This window comes from Monodelphis domestica, chromosome 7, assembly GCF_027887165.1.
Source record: "Monodelphis domestica isolate mMonDom1 chromosome 7, mMonDom1.pri, whole genome shotgun sequence".
Lineage (NCBI taxonomy): Eukaryota > Metazoa > Chordata > Mammalia > Didelphimorphia > Didelphidae > Monodelphis > Monodelphis domestica.
This window is the reverse complement of record NC_077233.1, coordinates 45625294-45647083: the sequence shown is the minus strand read 5'-3', so window position 1 is coordinate 45647083 and position 21790 is coordinate 45625294. Positions and strand designations below refer to the sequence as shown.

Here is a 21790-nt window from a genome sequence, read left to right as displayed (position 1 = left end):
GGGGAGACTGGAAAGCAGTCTGGCAGAAACTTGATAGAGACCGTATCTCATACCATGGAGCAAGAAAAGGCCGAGGCGGATCCCTGAGCCGGACAAGCCAATCAGAGAAGCTCTTTGGTTTCCTGTCAGAGCTTCCGGTGGGAGGCTGGCAATTATGGCCACTGGCATCTGAACGTGGCGCTAACTTGTGCCTGAAGTGCCATTTTCCTTCTAGAAACGTGGTGAAAGCCTTGGGTAGACTTTATGAACAAAATACACAGATTTTTTTGCCATACACTTTGGCAAGTTTTTGATCCCTCGGAGAAACTTATTTTGCAATTTGGAATTGACTCCTAGGTGTGTGTTAAGGTTCTTTATCCGGAGACCCTGAGAGGACACGAGTGCTCACATGTGACAGCTGACCTTGTGACCAAGTAGGGCATCGCCCTGCCCACTGTGGCATTGTTGGGGGGGGGGTGGGGGGTTGTGCAAAAGGAGCCAGAGTCAAATCAACCTGAGTTCAAGTACTGCCTTTGACATGCCATGACTGCACTTAACTAAGATTCCAAATTGCAAAACATCCTCCTGTCTGCATTGCCAGAGAGGTTTCTTCACTGGGGACTCCTAACACAAATAAAACTAACATGTTATACTCTATGTACTTCATCAATATTCAGATTTGTAAATATTTTGAAAAATCTTCTTTATGTTTACCAAATGACTTCTAAGAACCATATTTAACATCAGGCCTGCTTTATTCCGCTTATCTGGAATAGCTTCACATTAGTGCCTGAAGTGAAAGCGGGAACAGCTAATTTAATTCGTCCTTCTTTAACCTTAGAAACATGGGACCAAGTAAGAGGGACCATGTCTGGGATTTCACTGCCTGCCGAGGTCCAAACGGCAGAACAGCCTTCTTAGAGCTTGCATTTTTAAACTTGAAGCTTAGGCATAAAGGTAAGTAAGTTAACCATCTTGACAGATCAATCAGTAAACATTTATTAAGCACCTACTGTGGGCCAGGCACTGTCCTAAGGAAGGCAAATCAGCCTAATGATCTGTCTGCCTCTCCTGGAAGATGTTGAAGATACCAAGTAGGAAGCAATTAATGCAGGTGACCTAATAATTTGGATAAGAATGGAAAAACATAATTCTGCCAGTTTCAGAGACAATCTTCTAGGATAGTTTTTATTTTATTTTATTTCATTTTTTAAAAAACCTTCACCTTCCATCTTGGAATCAATACTATGTATTGGTTCCAAGGCAGAAGAGTAGTAAGGGCTAGGCCAAGGAGGTTAAGTGACTTGCCCAGGGTCACACAGCTTGGAAGTGTCTGAGGTCAGATTTGAACCCAGGATGTCTCATCTCCAGGCCTGAGTCTCTATCCACTCAGCTACTTAGCTGCCCCCTCCACTAGGATAGTTTTTAAATGGAAAATAAACCCCTAAGTGAGACTAAATGAATTTTCTCATCAATAAAGAGTTTGTGGATTCTGTGGGTTATGGCTAAAATCTGTATCTTTAAATTGGTCATATATTTCTACCTTATTTTACCAATTACAAATAAATATATTTGCTTGATTAACATCCCCAACCAGCTTAACTATAATGTCTCAATATGATTTTTGAAAAACAGGCTGAAATAAGAATTCTGGAATTTAGCCTGAAATGGCTTTATGAATCTCATAAAGGAACAAAATTGATTGGCTTGATTTTCCTGTCTTTAACCTTGTCTGTAGTGGAGACAGTCAGCAAATATTTATGAAGTGCCTACTATGTGCCAGGCACTGTACTAAGCCCCGAGGATACAAAGGGAGCCAAATGATGATCCCTGCCCTCAAGGATCTCAAACCATTGGTTTCCTTTAGCAATGACCTGGATCCAAGTTGGGGCTGGACTATGAGAAATAAAATAGGCTACAGCTCGTGAAAAAGCACAAAAACAAACTCCCAAGTAATAAAGCGTTGATTAGTTTCATAGCTGTTAACTTGCTCAGCTCCCGAAGTGGTGCCTGCCAACTCTTTCCTACCCCTCCTAACGTGTAAATCATAATCACTGAACATGAACCTTCCAAGGCCGAGATCTCTCTCCCCCATACCTCGGCAAAACAAAATCAAAACAGTGATTACATTAAATCGAAATGCTGCTGAACCCCAGCCTACGCTGCCAGCTACAAGGTACTAGTGTTGATCTGAAGGTAAATAGTATTGGGAGGAAGTGGGAAACAATGCCTTCTTGTGCTTTCTGGTCAGTAAACTCCTAGACTGAATTTTTTTTTCCTTTCCACCTAGGTGTTTATTTTGTGTGCTTTCTTTTTATCTAAACAGAATAAAAGTTGCCAAGGAACAGACCTGACCTTGTTTGTTTATGATGAATAGAAATTGCTGTTCAATATTTATTTTAGATGCTCAAAACAGCTTGCAAATGATAGACACAAAGGACCTCGGATGAAGAACAAGCAACAAATCTTGAAAAATTGGATGCTCTTGTTTTTTTGCTTATGATAGAGAAAGGGTTTGATTCATTTCTAAATTAAAATGGGAAGCCATTGCAAACTATATTCAGGTAAGTTGGGAAGTGAGACATGTTCATTTCAAAAACTTCCCCTGTTAGGATAGGAAAATTGATGGGGATTAGTAATGAGTTATTTTCTTACTTGAGGCCATGAGTTTTAATCTGACTCCAACTGGTAATGACCCCAAAGTAATTAATATCTGAAAACTGGTAAGGGGGCTTTGTGAGGAATAGTCCTATGGTTGGTAGGGGACAGAATTGAGACCATTTCAGAATAATCGAAGGCCATGATGGCTCTTTCCTGAGGGATTCGGACCCCGGCTCCATTTTCTTTTTGAACTTAAACCTTCTATTTACAAACTTGTGTAGGCATTGTCTCATTTGAGCCTTACAACAAGCCAGTGAAAGAGTCAGGGGAGGATTTATTATTTCCATTTTACAGATAGGGAAATGAGAGCCTCAGAGTGTTTAAGCCCTAGTCTGAGAGTGTCTGAGAATATCGGTTCAAATCCTAACTCTGCCACTTAAAACTTCTGTGATCATGGGCAAATCAGTTGATCTTTGTGGTGCCTGGGTTTGAACTAGATAACTTCTGAGGTCTTTCTAGATCTGAGTTTTGATCCTGTATTTCCAAATAGAGTGGGATTGTGGGTGAAAGTAGAATGAACAGCTAACCAGAGAGATCCCTTTGTGACCTCTCAGTCTAACACTCAAATAGGGTAATAATAATACTAAGTGTGAAGAAGCAAAACATCAGGGGAAAAAGTGAGAAATTAAGAGGGAAAGCAGCTATGTGTCATCAGGTGGCACTGATAAGTGTTCCCCTCATGTTTCATTTGGTGCTGATAGAGGAAATTGTTAGGATGTTGCTTTTTATCTTTTAAAAAAGATATGAAATTTTATGATATTGTTGCTTTCTGAAAAAGTCCAGGATTTTTATTCCTAACAAGAATTGCAAAGTTTTATTTTTATTTTTACTCTTAAAAAAAAAAAAGGAATAGGGAAGAATGGCCCTGGAGTTCTCCAGAGAGCATATTCCCAAGCAGAGGGCTAGGAGGATACCGACTGTGGTGGGAGGGGAGCACCCTCGAAGGAAGGAGGCCGAGTTCGAAAAGCCAACATGAGTCTTGTGGTCCATCCCAACCATGCAAAAAGCCAGAGCCAGAACAGTTCCTGTTCATGGCCAAGTCTGTGTTTTATTAACCCCTTGACTGCATTGACCAGAAACTTCCCTAGTTGGAAGGCGGGACCTGTCTATAAGATTTGACAGGCCACTTTTGATTGTTGTTCACTTGAGGACAGTCAGGAGGCTCTCACACTCCGGTGAGAAGAAAAGATGTCCTGAGGGTTGATAAAAATGCCCCCCACAAACAAAGCGACTCATTGCTGCTGTCTAGATGTCCACAATCAGCATACCAAGATGTTTAGTTTTCTGTTGCCAACTCTGCTGCTTGGCTTTAGGGGCTAATTCTTTAAAGGGATATTTTGTGCTCTCATTTAAACCCTCGATTCTGGCTAAATCCCTTAAAGAATTATTACTTTATTATTATAGGCAGCATCCTGTTTGGGACCTAATTTGTGGCAGAAAATCTGGACGGTGTCCAGGTGAGAAAGTTACTAATGGTTTAGTGAATGAAGTACAGGAGGTGCTGTTGTGGTGTTTATTCAGGAGCAAGGGAAGTAGTAGACAAAGATCCCCCATTCTCCATCTTCACTGAGGGCAGAGGAGAGGAATTACTTGAAGGATGTCTGACAGAGAAGGAACTTTAGACTGGGCAGCATCTTGTTTCAGATCTCAGCCTGGAACGCATTAACCACATGACCCTGAGCTAGCCTCAGAAGCTCATAGAGCCTCTGCGTCTTCAATGGTAAATGATCTACCAGACAGAGCTGCTGTGGGGGTGATAGCAGATCTATCTCATGACATTTTGGGGGGACCAAATGAGGTATTTGTACTTAGTCCGGTACAGTTAATAAATGATTGTTCTGCACCCCTCCCCCTATTTTACATTTGAGGAAGAGAGCAGTTGAGTGACTTGTTCAGGGTCACAGAAGTCTCTGAGGTCATATTTGAACTTGACAATACACGCAACACTACCCGATGCACCTCACTGATTTGCCTTTTTTGTGAGACTCTTCTGTTGAGAATATAGAGAAGATATCCTAGTGTGGTAGACAAGAGTCCAGGATTGGGAGAGGATCTGTATTCAAAACCTGGTCCCATGACTGCCTGGCTGTGTGACCTCATCCTCAGAATGAGCAGCTAAAACCAGACAACAGGCCATGGCGCCATTTTTGTTGTTGGAAAAATTGTGACCAGGAGGGGAGATTCAATTCAACAACAATCTCCATTCACTGTGCTTGGACTGAATGCAAGACACTCCTGAAAATCTATTTTTAAAAAATAGTCCTGAGCAGAAGAAGTGAGCTTTGTGAGAAAACTGCCTAGGAATAAGTGGAAATGAGAAAATCTGAGGAGGGAGGGAGCACCGCCAGATGAGGGCTTGGGGGAGGCTGCATCGCAGGTCCTGGGACTGAACTACCCAGGATGAGGCCACGTGCGTTAGGAGATGAAACTAGGACAACTGAGGCGACAGACTGGACGGAGAATGGCCTCTGAGGTCCTCTTGGACAGAGGCCCCAATGCTGCCTCTTGAGGGGTGACCCGCTGCTCCTCGGTGCCACCCAGGACCCTCTAGGATGGCACCAGTTGTTAGGAAAGTTCCCTCTTGCATCAAGCCCGAGCTGTCTGAGCTGTCCCTGGGTCTTCCAGCCACTGCCCTTAGTTTTGCCTTAGACTGGTGAATGGGGGAATCCTCTGGGAGGCCGCTTTTGTCCAGAGCCAAGGCCGGACAGGGCAGGGCCCCGGATTGGGCCCCAAGTACAAGCTCCACCTTCTGATACCAGCCCCCATGCCTTCTGCCGGTGTGACCTTGGCTCTATGAGCAGTAAAGTGTGGCACTGGACTGGAATCCTGCATCCTGGCTGCCCAAACCCATTGTTTGAAAGGAGCCCTCTTTCCCCCGGGAAATCAAAATGTTGGCTGGACCCCCGAGGAGGAAGCAGTCACTGCTGAGACTGTACCAGTTTGACCCATTATTGGGTATTTTAAAAATCTAGGGCAACTTTTAATTGGAGAAGTTTAGGAAAAACGAGTTTTGGGGGCGGAAAGAGGGAGGAAATGTCATAGGATACGTGGGCATATACTTTCTGCATTTTGCTCAGAGGAAATCCTCTATTTTAAATTGTCCGGGCCACGACAACTCCATAACGTTCTGGTAATCAGTGGTCTTAACACTGCCATCAGCCGGGCCACTCAGAAAAATAGGCGAGACTAGCCTTTCCCTCCCCTCCCCTTTCTTCCAAAGAATGTGACCTGTGCTTGCGGAGGGTTTATGTTCCTGCAAAACAGGTGGTTCTAGAGCGCTCTCTCTTCTTCCCTCCCTCCGATTCTCTCCTCCTCCCTGTCCCTGTCCCTTTCCCCGTCTTCCCTCTCCTTTTCTCTCTGGCTCTCCCTCCCCCCGCTCTGCTCTGCTCTGTCTCTGTCCCTCCCTCTCTGTCTCCCCTTTCCCTCTCCTGCAATGCAAAGATGAAATCTCAGCTCCAGTCCGGTCCCGCTCTCACCCCTTCGATAACGAGGGAAGGAGAGAGGTGGGAAGAAGGGAAAGGAAGCCCCCTCGTTGGGTTGGGCCTGTTCCGTGGCAGCTTGGCAAAGGGTTCCGGTCCAAGGGCCCGGACGAGATTAAGTTTTGGAAAAGGAGGACGAAAGTTTCTGCCCTCCAGAGTGGCTGTTCTTCCTGTTAACAAATGAAAGCTGATCCCTAAGGACTGGCTCCCGGGATGCGCGGATTGAGAAGTAGCCACCCTGTAGCCTCCTCCATTCCTGAGCTTCCCTTGGGCCTCGGTAACTAGAGAACTCTTTGGGGATGGGCTGTGGGGGCTCGCCTCTCGTTTTAGTTTGCTTTCTGTGTATTTCCCTCCCAACCACGGGACACTCAACTAGAGGGGTGGTCAGCCACGCATGAGTTGAGTAGACTTCTGTATCCATCCGCAACCACCTCAGAAAGTAAACCCTCACCTCCAGATGAGTTTCCGCATCATTGCTCGTGTGCTCCCCCTGGTGGCCGCGGAGTGATTTCTGGAGCTTGAGCTCAAACTGACGGGAGTGAGACCATACTGAGAGTAAAGATGAGCCTGGGTACAGATCGGGATTCAAACTGAGGTCCAATCATTTCCAATTCTCTTTTTTGCTACATTATGTTACTTTATCAAGAATTCACATTTCTATAATGTTTTGCAATAACTAAATAAGCATTTATTATGCTTTTGAAATGTTATTTAGCCCAATGCGTTAGCTGCTGGGAATGACAAAACGAAAATGAACTATTTCCTGCCCTCGGGGGTGGACCCTCCAATCAGTTCACCAAGTCCTCCTCACAGCTGCCCTGAAAGGTAGGGCCAGTCAAATATTGTCCTCTCCGGCTTAAAAGTGAACGCGAGGCTCACAGGGGCTCAATGTCTTTCTTAACCAGGCTCACACATCTAGCCTGTGGCAGTCACCAGTCTTCTCAAGAGCCGGCAATTTTAGAAAACTACAAAACCACAGGAACTCAGAGGTGAGCTGGAAATTCCTCACTGACATCTATTTTTTTTTTAAATCTTAGAATCAAAATGACCTATTGGTTTCAAAATGGAAGAGTGGTAAGGGCTAGGCAATAGGGGTTAAGTGACTTGCCCAGGGTCACACAGCTAGGCAGTGTCTGAAGCCAGATCTGAACCTAGGACCTCATTTCTAGGTCTGGCTGTCTGCCCCCACTGTGACATCTTGATGTATGATCAGCCAGTTTTTGCTCAAAAACCTCCAACAAAGGGGTGGGGGTGGGGGGGAGTTCTTGTATGTAATTGAAACCTAAAAACCGGGGAAGTCTCATAATGCTCACTTGATCTGTCAAGCTAATGGGGAATGTTACTACAATTAGCCCTAACCCTGATTTTATCTGGTGTAAGAAAATATCTCTGCCTCATCCCATACCATGGACCCATTTCTGTCATCTTAGCCCGTGTTGACTTCCATGACTGAAGTCATGGCTCCTAACGATCCACTGCTCTTACAGTTTACAAAGTGCTCTTATATACATGCTCTTGAACTTTGTGGGTAGGTGCTATTAAACTTCACTTTAAAGATGAGGAGACTGAGGATCACTGATGAAGTAGTTTGCCCAGAATCACAGATTGTCGGAGGAAAGATGCAAACCAGGACACCCAGCTCTCCATCCACTGCCCTATGACTCTGAGGGACCAAGCAAGCGATGGCAGTAAGATCATAGATTTTACAATATGAGATGCCTGTTTTTATGTGGGATATGTGTTTCGGTTCCAATACAGGGCCATAGGATGTAAGTATTTATTCGGTGTTCAAGGCATATTTAAAGCACACAAAATGCCAAGGCAGATTCAGAGGTCTGTTAAATAATCTCAATTTTGGCAGAAAAGTGGTTCTCATCCACAGCAGTTACAAGTATGATGGAATGTCCTTTGTAGAGTATAAATAGAAGAAAGATGCCATAGCAGTGCCAGTCTTCCAAATGATTCTGTTAGCTGATATTTATACAACCAAATTAAGTCCCTGCTATCCATGCTGAAGAAATCAAATGTATAAAAATGCAATTTGGATCAATAAACATGAAGTACCTACTGCACTTGTGCTTATTGCCCAGAGCCCAGATGATGTGTGCTTGGATGGGCAGTCCATTGAGTCTTGAATAGGTGCCATAGAATTTTTAAATGGATCCAGAATTGAATAAGAGATGATGCTGTAAGAATTTAAAATTAAGTTTTTATGCTAATATGAAAGTTCTAAAGTAATATTGTTGTTGCCAATTTAAAAAATTAACTCTTTTTTAAAAATAATATTTTATTTGATCATTTCCAAGCATTATTCATTAAAGACAAAGATCATTTTCTTTTCCTCCCCCTCCACCCCCCCTAGCTGAGGCGTGATTCCACTGGGTGTCACATGTGTTCTTGATTCGAACCCATTTCCATGTTGTCAATATTTGCATTAGAGTTTCGTTTAGAGTCTCTCCTCTGTCATGTCCCCTCAACCGCTGTAGTCAGGCAGTTGCTTTTCCTCGGTGTTTCTACTCCCACAGTTTATCCTCTGCTTATGAATAGTGTTTTTTTCTCCTAGATCCCTGCAGATTGTTCAGGGACATTACACCACCACTAATGGAGAAGTCCATTACATTCGATTATACTACAGTGTATTAGTCTCTGTGTACAATGTTCTCCTGGTTCTGCTCCTCTCGCTCTGCATCACTTCCTGGAGGTTGTTCCAGTCTCCATGGAACTCCTCCACTTTATTATTCCTTTTAGCACAAAAGTATTCCATCACCAACATATACCACAGTTTGCTCAGTCATTCCCCAATGGAAGGGCATCCCCTTGTTTTCCAGTTTTTGGCCACCACAAAGAGCGCAGCTATGAATATTTTTGTACAAGTCTTTTTGTCCATTATCTCTTTGGGGTAAAAACCCAGCAGTGCTATGGCTGGATCAAAGGGTAGACATTCTTTTGTCTCCCTTTGGGCATAGTTCCAAATTGCCCTCCAGAATGGTTGGATCAGTTCACAACTCCACCAGCAATGAATTAATGTCCCTACTTTGCCACATCCCTTCCAGCATTCACTACTTTCCTTTTGCTATCATGTTAGCCAATCTGCTAAGTGTGAGATGATACCTCAGAGTTGTTTTGATTTGCATCTCTCTGATTATAAGAGATTTAGAACACTTCTTCATGTGCTTATTAATAGTTTTGATTTCTTTATCTGAGAACTGCCTATCCAGGTCCCTTGCCCATTTATCAATTGGAGAATGGCTTGATTTTTTGTACAATTGATTTAGCTCTTTATAAATTTGAGTAATTAAACCTTTGTCCGAGGTTTCTATGAAGATTTTTTCCCAATTTGTTGTTTCCCTTCTGATTTTAGTTACATTGGTTTTGTTTGTACAAAAGCTTTTTAATTTGATGTAGTCAAAATTATTTATTTTACATTTTGATTCTTTCTATGTCTTGCTTGGTTTTAAAGCCTTTCCCCTCCCAAAGGTTTGACATGTATACTATTCTGTGTTTACCCAATTTACTTATGGTTTCCTTCTTTATGTTTAAGTCATTCACCCATTTTGAATTTATCTTGGTGTAGGGTGTGAGGTGTTGATCTATTCCTAATCTCTCCCATACTGTCTTCCAATTTTCCCAGCAGTTTTTATCAAATAGTGGATTTTTGTCCCCAAATCTGGGATCTTTGGGTTTATCATATACTGTCTTGCTGAGGTCGCTTTCCCCCAGTCTATTCCACTGATCTTCCTTTCTGTTTCTTAGCCAGTACCAAATTGTTTTGATGACTGCTGCTTTGTAATATAGTTTAAGGTCTGGGACTGCAAGGCCCCTATCATATGTGTTTTTTTTTTTTAATTTTCTCCTGGATATCCTTGATCTTTTGTTATTCCAAATGAATTTTGTTATGGTTTTTTCTAGATCAGTAAAGAAATATTTTGGGAGTTAAATGAGTATGGCACTAAATAGATAAATAAGTTTGGGTAGGATGGTCATTTTTATTATATTGGCTTGTCCTATCCATGAGCAGTTAATGTTTTTCCAATTGTTCAAGTCTAGTTTTAGTTGTGTGGAGAGTGTTTTGTAGTTGTGTTCATATAGTTCCTGTGTTTGTCTTGGGAGGTAGATTCCTAGGTATTTTATTTTGTCTAAGGTGATTTTGAATGGGATTTCTCTTTCTAGTTTTTGCTGCTGAGCTGTGTTGGAGATATATAGAAAAGCTGATGACTTATGTGGGTTTATTTTGTATCCTGCAACTTTGCTAAAGTTGTTGATTATTTCAATTAGCTTTTTGGTTGAATCTTTAGGATTCTTTAAGTAGACCATCATGTCATCTGCAAAGAGTGATAACTTGGTCTCCTCCTTGCCTATTTTGATGCCTTCAATTTCTTTTTCTTCTCTAATTGCTACTGCTAGTGTTTCTAGTACAATGTCAAATAGTAGAGGTGATAATGGGCATCCTTGTTTCACTCCTGATCTTATTGGGAATGCATCTAGTTTATCCCCATTGCAGATGATATTAGCTGATGGTTTTAGATATATACTGTTTATTATTTTTAGGAACGACCCTTTTATTCCTATGCTTTCTAGTGTTTTTAATAGGAATGGGTGTTTAAAAAATTAACTCTTAAGTCACAAGTTGGTTAGCTACCCATAACAATTTAGTTAACAATTTAGTTTACTAGAGATATAGTAAAACAGAGAAGTGTAGGAAGGAAGTAGAAAGTATTGCTTAATGTGGAAGAGAGAAATATTGGGAAAGCCTGCAACAAGACAGGAATAGCTGGGACTGATGACCTGTCAGTCAAATATTTGGAATGTGACTGGGAGAGGCAGTTGGAGCAGACCAACTGATGTCTGGACCTTTGGGGCTTGGAAAGATAGAAGAAGTCTGATGTTTCTTGGCTTTTGGAGACTGAAGCCTGAAGATTGTCTTTGGCTTTGAAGACAAAGAAAGAAGGAAGAAGTCCAGCTCTCTCTCTGATTTGCTCTGTTGTGATAGTGACTGAACTTCCAGACCTATCAGCCATTTCTCCAAGTTGAATTATATTTCATTATCCTCCAACCTAAGACTCATTGTAGTATTAGGGAAACCCCAAAACCCTCTTTCCTTTCATTTTCTTATCCTTCCCTGTCTTCCCCAATAAATTCCTTACTTAAGATAGAGAAGAGAAAGACTATTTCATTTGAGACATCATAAACTCACTCTGAGTAGATTTAAAAGATCAACAGAAGGAGGGTGAAGGGAAGAAGGGGAAAAAAAAAGATTAATAGTCTGATCTGTAGTTATCAATTACCATTCAAAATAATCCCTTATTACACTAGCTAGATACTGTAAAATTTCTGTCCAAAGAAGTCCAGCTCACTACTTGGCAAGCACTCTCAAGTTCCAATCTCCACATGGAGTCATGGTAGTCTCTTAAGCCAGGAGCCCTGGTTGTGTCTTCAGCAAGGGTTCCACCAATGCAGCCTCTTCCAGGAAATGAAGGCCTCTCTGGAACCAATCTCTCCAGAAGCTAGGAAAGGAAGACTATCTACTCACCTAGCTCACCGACGCAGTGTGTCCAAAGACAAACTCCAAAGGAGAAGTTCAAAGGAGAAGTCCCTTGGACAGGAAGTTCAGGATTTTTATAGTTCTTTTTCTAGGTCACTTCCTGTCCCATCCCCTCTTTATGGGAACCAATCACAGTCTTTCAATTTGCGTAGCACTGCCCAGGGGTGGGGCAGTGGCCCCTGGAGTTGTCCCCCACTCTAGCAAGTGATTTGTGAACTCTCTTACTTAGTGTCAAGTAGGCACTTTTAAGTTCTTGATCTGATTAGCTAAAAATAGGCAAGGGGAGAGTTAATACTATCTTCACAATGCTGGACAGCCCATGGGAAAGTGCATTGCTTCCAGTGGTCTTAAGCTATGTGCTTACCACTGGAGTCCATCTTTTCAACATCAGTGTTCCTCCAGTGATACCATAGGGTTATGAATCAAGGAATGCTACAATCATAGGAGAATCAAAGTTTCAGGGGACACAAAAGGCGATCAGTTTAGAACTGATTAGAGGACACTATGGATGGCATTTCAAAGATGGAGGAGAGTTAAAGGAAGAGAAAACAAAGACAACTAAGACCAGGGGGAGAAGTGACAGACTGAAGATTCTGAAGTTAGTGAATTCAAATCAAGCCACATAATGGCATCCTTCTGCCACTCAGTTTTCACATCTGAGAAGGGGATTGGACTACAAGTGTAAGGGATCTTCCAAACTAGCATTCTGTGGATCTATGATGTCTGTTCATTGACCTTTATTATCATAATGATCTGATTGAATGCTAGCTCAGAGCCCCCAGTTGTAGACATTGCTCTGTCAAAATAGCTATCTTAATTCTCTTTCCTGGGATGCTTTCCTTTAATTCTCTCTTTCCAACTGCATTCCCAAGCTAGCAAGTAAGTGATAGTTAGCAACATAATTATGAAAACAAAGTGATTTTTTTTTTATCAACCTCACCCAGAAGTGTAGTGACCATTCACAAGCCAGATCTCCTTACCAAACAGCACAGAAGCATTAATCTGCTACCTTTTCCTTAACTTGGGCCAGTTGGCCTCTCCTTGAGCACTGTCGTGGCCTCCTACTCTCAGGGGTTCACCGTGTTAGTACTTACTGCCTTTAGTGGAGATATCCAATCAGTTTAGTCCTACTTTAACTCAGAACCAAGCACCAGAAATCCACCAGCCTCAGCCTCCCCTAGTAACAAGGATTATGGATGTTCCACCTGGTCAAAGCAAACATTTAAAGCAAAAAAAAAGGCAAGTTGTTAAGAAACATTTTTTCCCCTATGCCCAGAGGAAGAGGATTCAGACACTCACGAGGGAGTCCAAGGGAAAAACAGAATGCAGAATTATTGACTCTGGAGGCGGGTGCATTGTAGGCTGGGGAGGGGGTGGTTTCAGCAGCTCAGCATCTGTTTCAATATGGTTTGTGCATGATTAACCCACACAGCTTTGCTCCGAGTCCTGGCACTCGTTCTTCTCGGCTGCCTCTGCCTTCGCTTCTCATCGTCTAGCTCCATGTGCCTTCTCAGGACTTCCCTTTCTTTAGCTACGCAAGGAGCTAGGCGCCTTCACAATACTGACTCCAGCCTGGTCTCCCTAGAAATGAATGTTCGGCTCTCTTTTAGGGCCACTCCGGGGCGAATTTCATCATTTTCAGCCCAATAGACAGACCTCCTTTTTAATTCAGTCAAGAAACTTGTTTGCACTTCCTGAAGGAATCATCAGGTGTGGCCATCTTTTATAGTTAGCTCATTGTTGCAGGCTGGCCCCTTGCTTTCTATGATCAGATCCTGGGCTGGGGCTGGGGAACAGTTATAAAAATGAAAATGGAAATGAGCCAAAATGAAACATGGTGGTGTGACCATGATGATCACAGCACAGAGAAGAGACCTTCCGCCCAGCTAGCGATGTGCTATCCCCTTCCTCCCCCATGTTCTGTTCCTGCTTCTCCTCTTGGTCCAGCTCTCATCCAGGACAAGCCTTAAAGTGGCAGGTGAGAAGGTGGCAAGCCCAAGCCCATTCTTGACTGATTCTCCCTTAATGTGTTTGACTCCTTCAGTCCTAGTTAGTGCTGGGCTTGTCAGCGATGTCCTTAGCTCCCCTCTCCTTCATCCTTTACTTAGAGACTCCTCCTGGGAGCCCATCTTGCTCTTATTTCCATCCATACCTCTGATTCTATGGTTGGAATGGCCAGCATAGCCCAAGGCTCTCTGTCCTCTGTAATATACATGGATTGAATGCAGTTATTTGTGTAAAGAGCTGCCGTTAATACCCGAGGATAATGATATTTAATAATAGCTAGCATTTGTGTAACAGGACTTTACAGAGATCTCATTTGATGCTCAAATAACATGGGGGATAGGTTTGTTATATCACCATTTTGGTTATATACTTAGTTATAACTATTATTATCCCCATTTTAGAGATGAGGAAATCAAGGCAGAAGAATTAACGTAACTTGCCTAGGATTACATAGCTGGTGAGTGTCTTATGTCAGATTTGATCTCAGGTCCACTATTCTGTCCAGCTGTGGCTTATCTTTCCCTATACTTTTTTTTTCAAAAAGAAAAGAATTAGTGAGGAATAGAGGTGGTGTCACTCTCTGGTTTTCTTTTTTTCTTTGTCAAGAAAAATCCATAGGAAACCTTTTAAAGGGATATATTGAAGAAAGTGTTGTTGTCTGAAGCAGAAGGTTGGGGTTGGGGGGAGGGAGAGACAGACAGACAGACAGAGTGAATGTGACTGGCTGGAAGCAAAGACTGATAATGTTAGAAAGGGGAAAGAGAATGGAGAAGAAATAGAGGGACAGGACAGCCATTTGATCCTGAAGAAGAAAGTGTAGAACCTGGTAGTTGCCAGGGATAAGATGTATGCTTAAGGGTCTTCTGGCAGAAGGATGCTCCTTAACTTTTTTAAAATTTTGATTAAAAAATATTTTGATCAGTTAAGATCCCCCTTTCACCCTTCTACTCTTATCCCCTGCCCACAATTGAGAACACAAGAAATAAACAAAACCCACTATATAGAAACATAATCATTCAGAACAACAACGTCCAACAAAAATTTGTCTCGTTCTGCATTAATTCCTTCACCTCTCTATCAGAAGTGAGTAGCACATTTCAACATCAATCTTCTAGAATCTTGGTTGAAAAGATAAGAGTTCAGGACCATCATATTCCAGCATATTTGTATACCATGACTTGTTCATTCATTCCCCATTGGGGAATAACTCAAATCCCCATTCTTTGCTAGCTCAAAAAAAGCTAAATGTTTTGTGTATTAGAGTCATCTCCCTCTTGATCCTCTCATCCTCTCCCCTTTCCTCCCTCCCATTTTCCCTTTGAATGACATTTTCTCTGTATCCAGCTGTGTGTGTATATTCTTCCCTTGGACCAGTTCAGATGTGAGAGAGGTTCAGCTGGTAGCTGCTCCCCAACTCCTTGACTGTATAGCTGTTGACTTGTGCACCCTCATGATGTGAGATCATTTCTCCTAATCTTTTCCTGCCACCCCCCACCCCCCACCCCTGCCTTAGTGTGTACTTCTTCCCCCCTCTTCATATTCTTAAGATAATCAGGATGAAACAGAACCAGTCCCAGGCTTTGTTTAACCGGATTCCCTCAGTGAACCCTAATGATGATAGGTTTCAGAGGGGATGTATATCATCTCATATTTGAATATAAGCAGCTCATATTTGTTTAGTTCTTTATTATTCCTTTAAGTTGCCCCTCTGTCCTGTGCTTGAACTTCAAAGTTTTTTCACAGTTCTGGTCTTTTCATCAGTAAAGCTTTGAAGCTTTTTATTTAATTAAAAATCCATTTTCTCTGAGTAGTATTATACTCAGCTTTTCTGGGTAAGTTTTTCTGGACTGGAAGTTCATATCCTTCTGGAATATAATGTTCCAAATTCTTTACTCTTTTTTAGAGGTAGCTGCTACCATGTTTGATCTTAAACCGTGGCTCCTTAGTACTTGAATTCTTTCTGGCTCTTGTGATATTTTTTATTTGACCTGAAAGTTCTGGTTTTTGGTAGGCTGTTCTGGGAATTTTCATTTTGATATCTCTTTCAGAAGTTGAGCAGTAGATTCTTTCTTTTCCCATTTTGCCTTCTGGTTCTAAGAGTTCTGGACAGTTTGCTTTTAATCTTGAAATATGATGTCTTTGCTTTTTTTTGAGTCATGATATTCAGCTAGTTCAATGATTCTTAATTTTTTTTCTCCTCAATCTCTCAGTCTTCCAAGTCATTTGTTTTTGCTATGTGATACTTTACTTTTTTTTTCAGCCTTTTAACTTTGTTTGTAACATTTTTGGGGGGATTCTATTTCATCCATTCTAATTTTTCAGTGTTTGCCTGGGCAAGGTTTCATACATTTTGTGCCAAACGGTTAATTCCATTTTCAATTTTTTCTTCCATCGTTCTCATTTCTTTTCCATTTTTGCTCTCATTGCTTAGCTCTCAATCCATTTATCAAAAAACATCTGAAACTTTTTTTTTAATGCTTGCTTCATCTTTTTCAGGAATTCTAGCTGAGTTTGTTCCCAAGCTCTGTTTTTCTCTGAGATAAGGCTTATAAATGTTTTGGAGCCATTCTCTTCTGTATTTGTGTGTGTGTGTGCGTGCGTGTGTGTGTGCGTGCGTGTGTGTGTGTGCGTGTGTGTGTGTGTGTGTGTGTGTGTGTGTTTCTGACACAATAGCTCATGATGATGGCATCTTTTTTTCCCCCCATTCTTTCAGCCTACTTCCTGACTTTGAACTTGATGTTGTGGCTGGGCGCTATTAAACTTCTGGAGAGAAGATCTGGGCTGTTCCTGTTCCTCTTTCTGTTTTCTTAGACTATTGAAAATTGTGTCATTCCACGATTTCAGGTATAGACTTTTAGCAATCTCAGAGAGGTCTGATCCAGGGCAAAGTATGCTGTCCTATCACCCCATGGACTCTCCAAGTTCCTGACCTGACTTTGCAAAAGTAGACTGCTAATGGACGCTACCCCTGTAGCTAGCTGGAAAGTAGGCTTCCTTTTGGTCTGAGATTCCTGCTTTGATTTTTCCTTTATATGCTGGGCTACATGCTAAAAGTGAGACTGGTCTGAGCCACGCCACTGCTATCGCTGACCTTTGAACTTCCTCCTTTCTCAATACATAGCTCAGGACCTCTCTTCCCTGGAACAATAACTGTGTGGGCAAATCTCTTTTCTCTTTGCCTTGGGTCTATGACTTGGAAAGCGGTAATGGGCAATAAAGCTGCCCGTTTGCATATTTTCCATTATTGGATCCTGGTATGTGCCTGAGAGTCCCCTGGCATGGATTCAAGACCTCTTTGTCCTAGTGGACAGCCTTTCCTTGGATGCAGGAGTGTTCCTTGTGTCAGGTGCTCCTGGCCCAACTCCATCCCTTTGAACCTTCCTCTCTATTTCCTTACATTGAGTTAGGATGGACACATAATTCACTTTGGTCTGGATTTCCTTAGTCTGGTGTATTTTCTAGATGTGTTTGGAGGACTTTGTGGAGAGGGGCTCTCTGAAGTACTTCTTATCATTCCATCATCGTTGATGTTCCTTAACTTCTGCTGGCTCCCATTGGGCTTCATCCCTACCCCTCTCTCCCTGACCCATGTGACAGAACATCCTTTGAAACCTGAAGACTGCCTATACCTATTGCTATGGGAAGAGGTTTATTGTTGGTACCCAAGTTGGAAGTACATTTTCTTTAATCATATTTTTAAATTAATACATTGATTTGACATCAATCACTTTCCAATAAATAATATCCCAGAGTGCCATACATCTGTTGCATTTTTGTGTTGTCACTTACATTGTGTTTTTTCTGGTTCTGCCTTCTTCCTTCTGTATCACTTCACAAAAGTCTTTCTATGTTTCTCTGAATCCTTCATATTCCTCACTCATGGTGGTGCGATATATCCCATTACATTCATAGACCAAAGTTGGTTTAGCCATTCCCTGGACATTGAACACATAATCTGTTTCCAGTTTTTTGTTATTCTAAGTGGTGCTATTATCAATATTTTGGTCCCAATAAGACATTTCTGCCATTATCCTCCCTGGGATATAAACTATTGGGGGATGTCTAGATCAAAAGGTATAAATAGTTTAATCACAAGAAAATACAATTAGAGCTAGAAAGGACTTCACAGACTATCTAGTAAATGGGTAAATTGGGACCCAGAGAGAGGAAACATAGAGTTGATATTTGAACCCTAGTCCTTGAATAATTCCAAAATTTCTAGAATTAGTGGGGCCAATTCATAGCTCCTCCAACAAGCATATCCGTGTGTCTGTCTTTCTGAAGCCCTTCCAACATGAGCAATTTCTGTTTTTTACTCTATTTCCCCATTATTAATAATTTATATATCTTCTGAAGACTTCATGACCTTTTACCTTTTATCAGTTGGAGAATAACTTGGTTTTAATAAAACGGTGTCACTTTTTTATAGATTTTGAGATGTCTTATTTTTATCAGATGTTTGATGCAAACATCAAAATAACCTGTCAAATGGATCACCCAAGTAAGTTTGATAGTATTTCCCTCCAATTCATTTCTATTCCTCTTGGTCTAGATCCCTGAAGGCATCTTCTGCGGAAACACTGCTGTATCTCTTATTGACCCTAACCCAGTGTAGACACTAAGGCTGAGAACTTCTGTGAATGAATGTTTGTGCATATGTGTGCTCACACACAATTACAAGTACGTATGTTATGTGTTATGGATATATAAATCTATCCACATATTCACGTGTGGGCGTGTGTGTGCGTAGATATACACTTGCTTCATTTTAAAAGGATAAATCATTTCATATTGTCCTGGAGTTCCACTGGGTGGCACTGTGTGAAAAGAAATGAGGTGGGTTTTGGCCTTCAAGTCTTTAACAACCTTAAAAACTATGGGTGAAGCCAGTCTGTGATCTCCCCCTGACCATGACCTGGTGCTCTTCTTTTGGAAACTAACCTGGCATTATAGAAGCAACCACAGATTTATTTCTAATTTTTATTCAGTGATGCTAGGATGCTACTCTAACTAAGGATGCTATCAACAACAACAACAAAAAAAGCAACGCAGTACAATTGAAAGGAGAATTTGCCAAGAACCCTAGAAAGTTGGGTGTGGGGCAGTGAGGAGGAGCCCAGTGGCCGTATGGTAGCTTTTTGGTTTGCTCTTCTCATTCATCAGATGGGAAACCCTCTTGTTTTGATGCTGTTGAAGGATTTCATGTGCTGTCAAGGCCCTCTACATTCAGTGCCAGGGGGGCATGGTTCCGAGTTCCCCAAGTGAAGGCCACTCTATGACACCATAAACAACCGTACAGAAATATCCGCAGGCGCTCTATTCATAATTGGAGACAACGGGGAGAGGAGAAAAGGTCCTTCATGCCCAGTGACCGGCTGCAGTAGGAGCTCTCAAAGAATAATGGCATCTCTTAGGTCTCCTCCTCTAGTCATCTTCCTGGTTCCCTGTGCTTACCATCGGGCTCTTCCTCTCCTTCCTCTCCATCCTCCGTCTGTCTCTTCTCTCTGTCGGTCCAGCTGTGGGCCTCTTTTTCTCTTCTACTCAAACATGTTCAGTGTTTTCATGGGAGACAAGATAGAAAGTGAACTCCTTAGCTTGGCACTCGAGGCACTTCCATGATCCGACTCTTTCCTCTCTTTCCAGCTTCCTCACTCTGTACACAGCACTGGCCATATTGTAAACATTTGATCGGCTTCACTGTCCTTCCTTGGCTTTTGGTAAACTACTGCCTCTCTTTCTCCTTTATCAACATGCTCATTACGTCTGAAGTATGGAGCTGAGAGCCCGTAATGATGGAGATGTAAGAAGGGCCCTCTCCTGCCAGTATGGCTGTTTTGACGTCTTCAAGTGTGAGCCCTGGACTGTTGGAGGAATTCCTCCTGCCGGTGTAGATCAGATGCCTACAGACTTGGGTGCTTGGCGCCCTGAAAGCCTGGGTCTTGCCCAGGGTCAGAGAGCCGTGTGGCCTCTCGTGTATCTTTAAACGATTTAGACCGAGAGCGTGTAGCTAAAACAGCGCTCTACGGGCTGAGGCTGGAAACTCTTTGGAGGCTATCGCTTGATCCAAGGGAGGTTCTGGCCCAATCCCTGGGACTGTGTGCACACCGCCAGTCAGAGAGAGGGAAGATGGGCAGCATCCCAGGCCGCCCCCCCAAGATGGACAGTTGGCTTGTCTCCAGCACGACCACATCCTCATAGAATGCTCTCCTCTGCTCTGTAACGTCCTGCCTTTCCCATTCTGAACCTTTGGTTTTTTGGAAAAATTATAACCTAACCCACTGTTAGCCCACTAACGGGGCACTCACAGCAGCAGCCGGGTTTTGGGGCCCCATATGAGCAGGTAGTGGCAAAGGCGAGCCCAGCACAGCCCTAATAACGAGGCTGGTTTCTCTACATGGCTGACTATTCAGTGTTTAGTGGGCACCTTCCCAGAGGCCCAGGCAGGGACATTGTTGGGAGATGGCCCGTGTTTAGGGGGTGGGGGAGTGATATGCCTCCCCAATCCCCGGGGCCCTCTCAAGGGGCCAAGATTTAGGATTGTCCTCCCTCCCCTCGTGGGGATCCCAGGGAGGCTGACGTTCTGTTGGGTAGAGCCCTCATGGGTGACTCCACATGGATGCTGTCACTGGGACAGGAAACAGGCAAGAGGGCGATGACCTTTTAACTCCCTGCCAGAGGGACCGAGATGCTTGATGAGCATAATCAGGAGGGCCACATCAGGCGCCCAGGGCAATGCTGAATCAGCCAAGCATTTCTTCATCTCAGTTAAGGTTAGAGGCCTGGGGGTTAGTAGAGTGGGAACAGCAGAAGGACAAAATAGCATGAAATTCAAGGACTAAGGAAAAAAACGTTTTGTCAAACTGGCACGATATTAGGTCAGCATGATGAAGCCTTTCTTAAAAAAAAAAAACCCTAACTTGATTTTTATTATTATTATTATTTTTAAAACTCTTACTTTCCATCTTGGAATCCATACTGTATATTGGTTCTAAGGCAGAAGAGCGGTAAGGGCTAGGCAATGGGGGTCAAGTGACTTGCCCAGGGTCACACAGCTGGGAAGTGTCTGAGTCCAGATTTGAACCTAGACCCTCCTGTCTCTAGGCCTGGCTCTCCATCCACTCAGCCACCCAGCCTCCCTAACTTTATTTTTCAAATTAACAGGCATTTATGTTCTCTCCCTCCCACCATTTCTTCACTGAAAACAAAAAGAAAAACTCTCAAGACAAATACGCATAGTCAAGGAAAACAAACTCCCTCATTGGCTGTGTTGGGAAATGTGAGCCTCATTCTACACGTTTGGTCTCTTCTGGCAGGAGGTGGGAAGCTTCTGAAATCCCGCTTGGCTATGGAATGAATCGCAGCTCTTACGTCTTTCTAAGTTGTTCTTTTTAAACAATGAAGTTACAGTATACATGGTTCTCTTGGGTTTGCTCATTTAACTTGGCATCAGCCTTACAAATGAGAGGACTCTTTTTATAAACCTTGAAGCACTCCACATATACAATCCAGACCATACTGCTGCTCCAGACTTTGTTTACCCTCCTGTGGAAAACTCCTTCGCTTCTCACATTGAAAACTGGATGCTGGTGAACGATTTCCACTTCCAGAGAAAGAACTGTTGGAGTCGTCTTTCACATCATTGGGGATTTGGGTTTTGTTTGAGTTTGCTCTTACAACGACCCATATAGAAGTATATTTTGCATGACAATAAAAAAGAAAAACAAAAGCAAAAAATCGAAGTGAGGGGGATTGGACAAGATCTGGATTTCTTAACCTTTTTTGAATTAAGGATTGTTTTGGTAGTCTAGTGAAGCCCCTGGAGCCTTTCTCAGAATAACATTTTTAAATGAACAAAATAAAATACATAAGATTATAAAGAAAAAAAAGAAAATTGGATGCTTCCTCTCAGAACCTCCATTTTAAGGATGACACACAGGTGGTCCTATTTTCTTTCCTCTCTAGGCTATACTTGTGACTTTCTCTGCTGTAACCCTTGCAACAGGTACCTTCACCTCCATCTCGCTTCCTTCCCCAGTATTTTTGGCTTCTTTTATCTGTGGTCTTTCTTCATTAGAACATAAGCCCCTCCAGGGTGAGGACCACCTTTCTTTCTGCTTGTAGC

At 42.6% G+C, this 21790-nt stretch overlaps 1 protein-coding gene across 1 annotated transcript in view; it reads left to right on the top strand.

Moving 5' to 3' along the window:
• Positions 1-21790, top strand: part of SUMF1 (sulfatase modifying factor 1) — a 140980-nt gene that overhangs the window by 114756 nt on the left and 4434 nt on the right. The window lies entirely within an intron of this gene.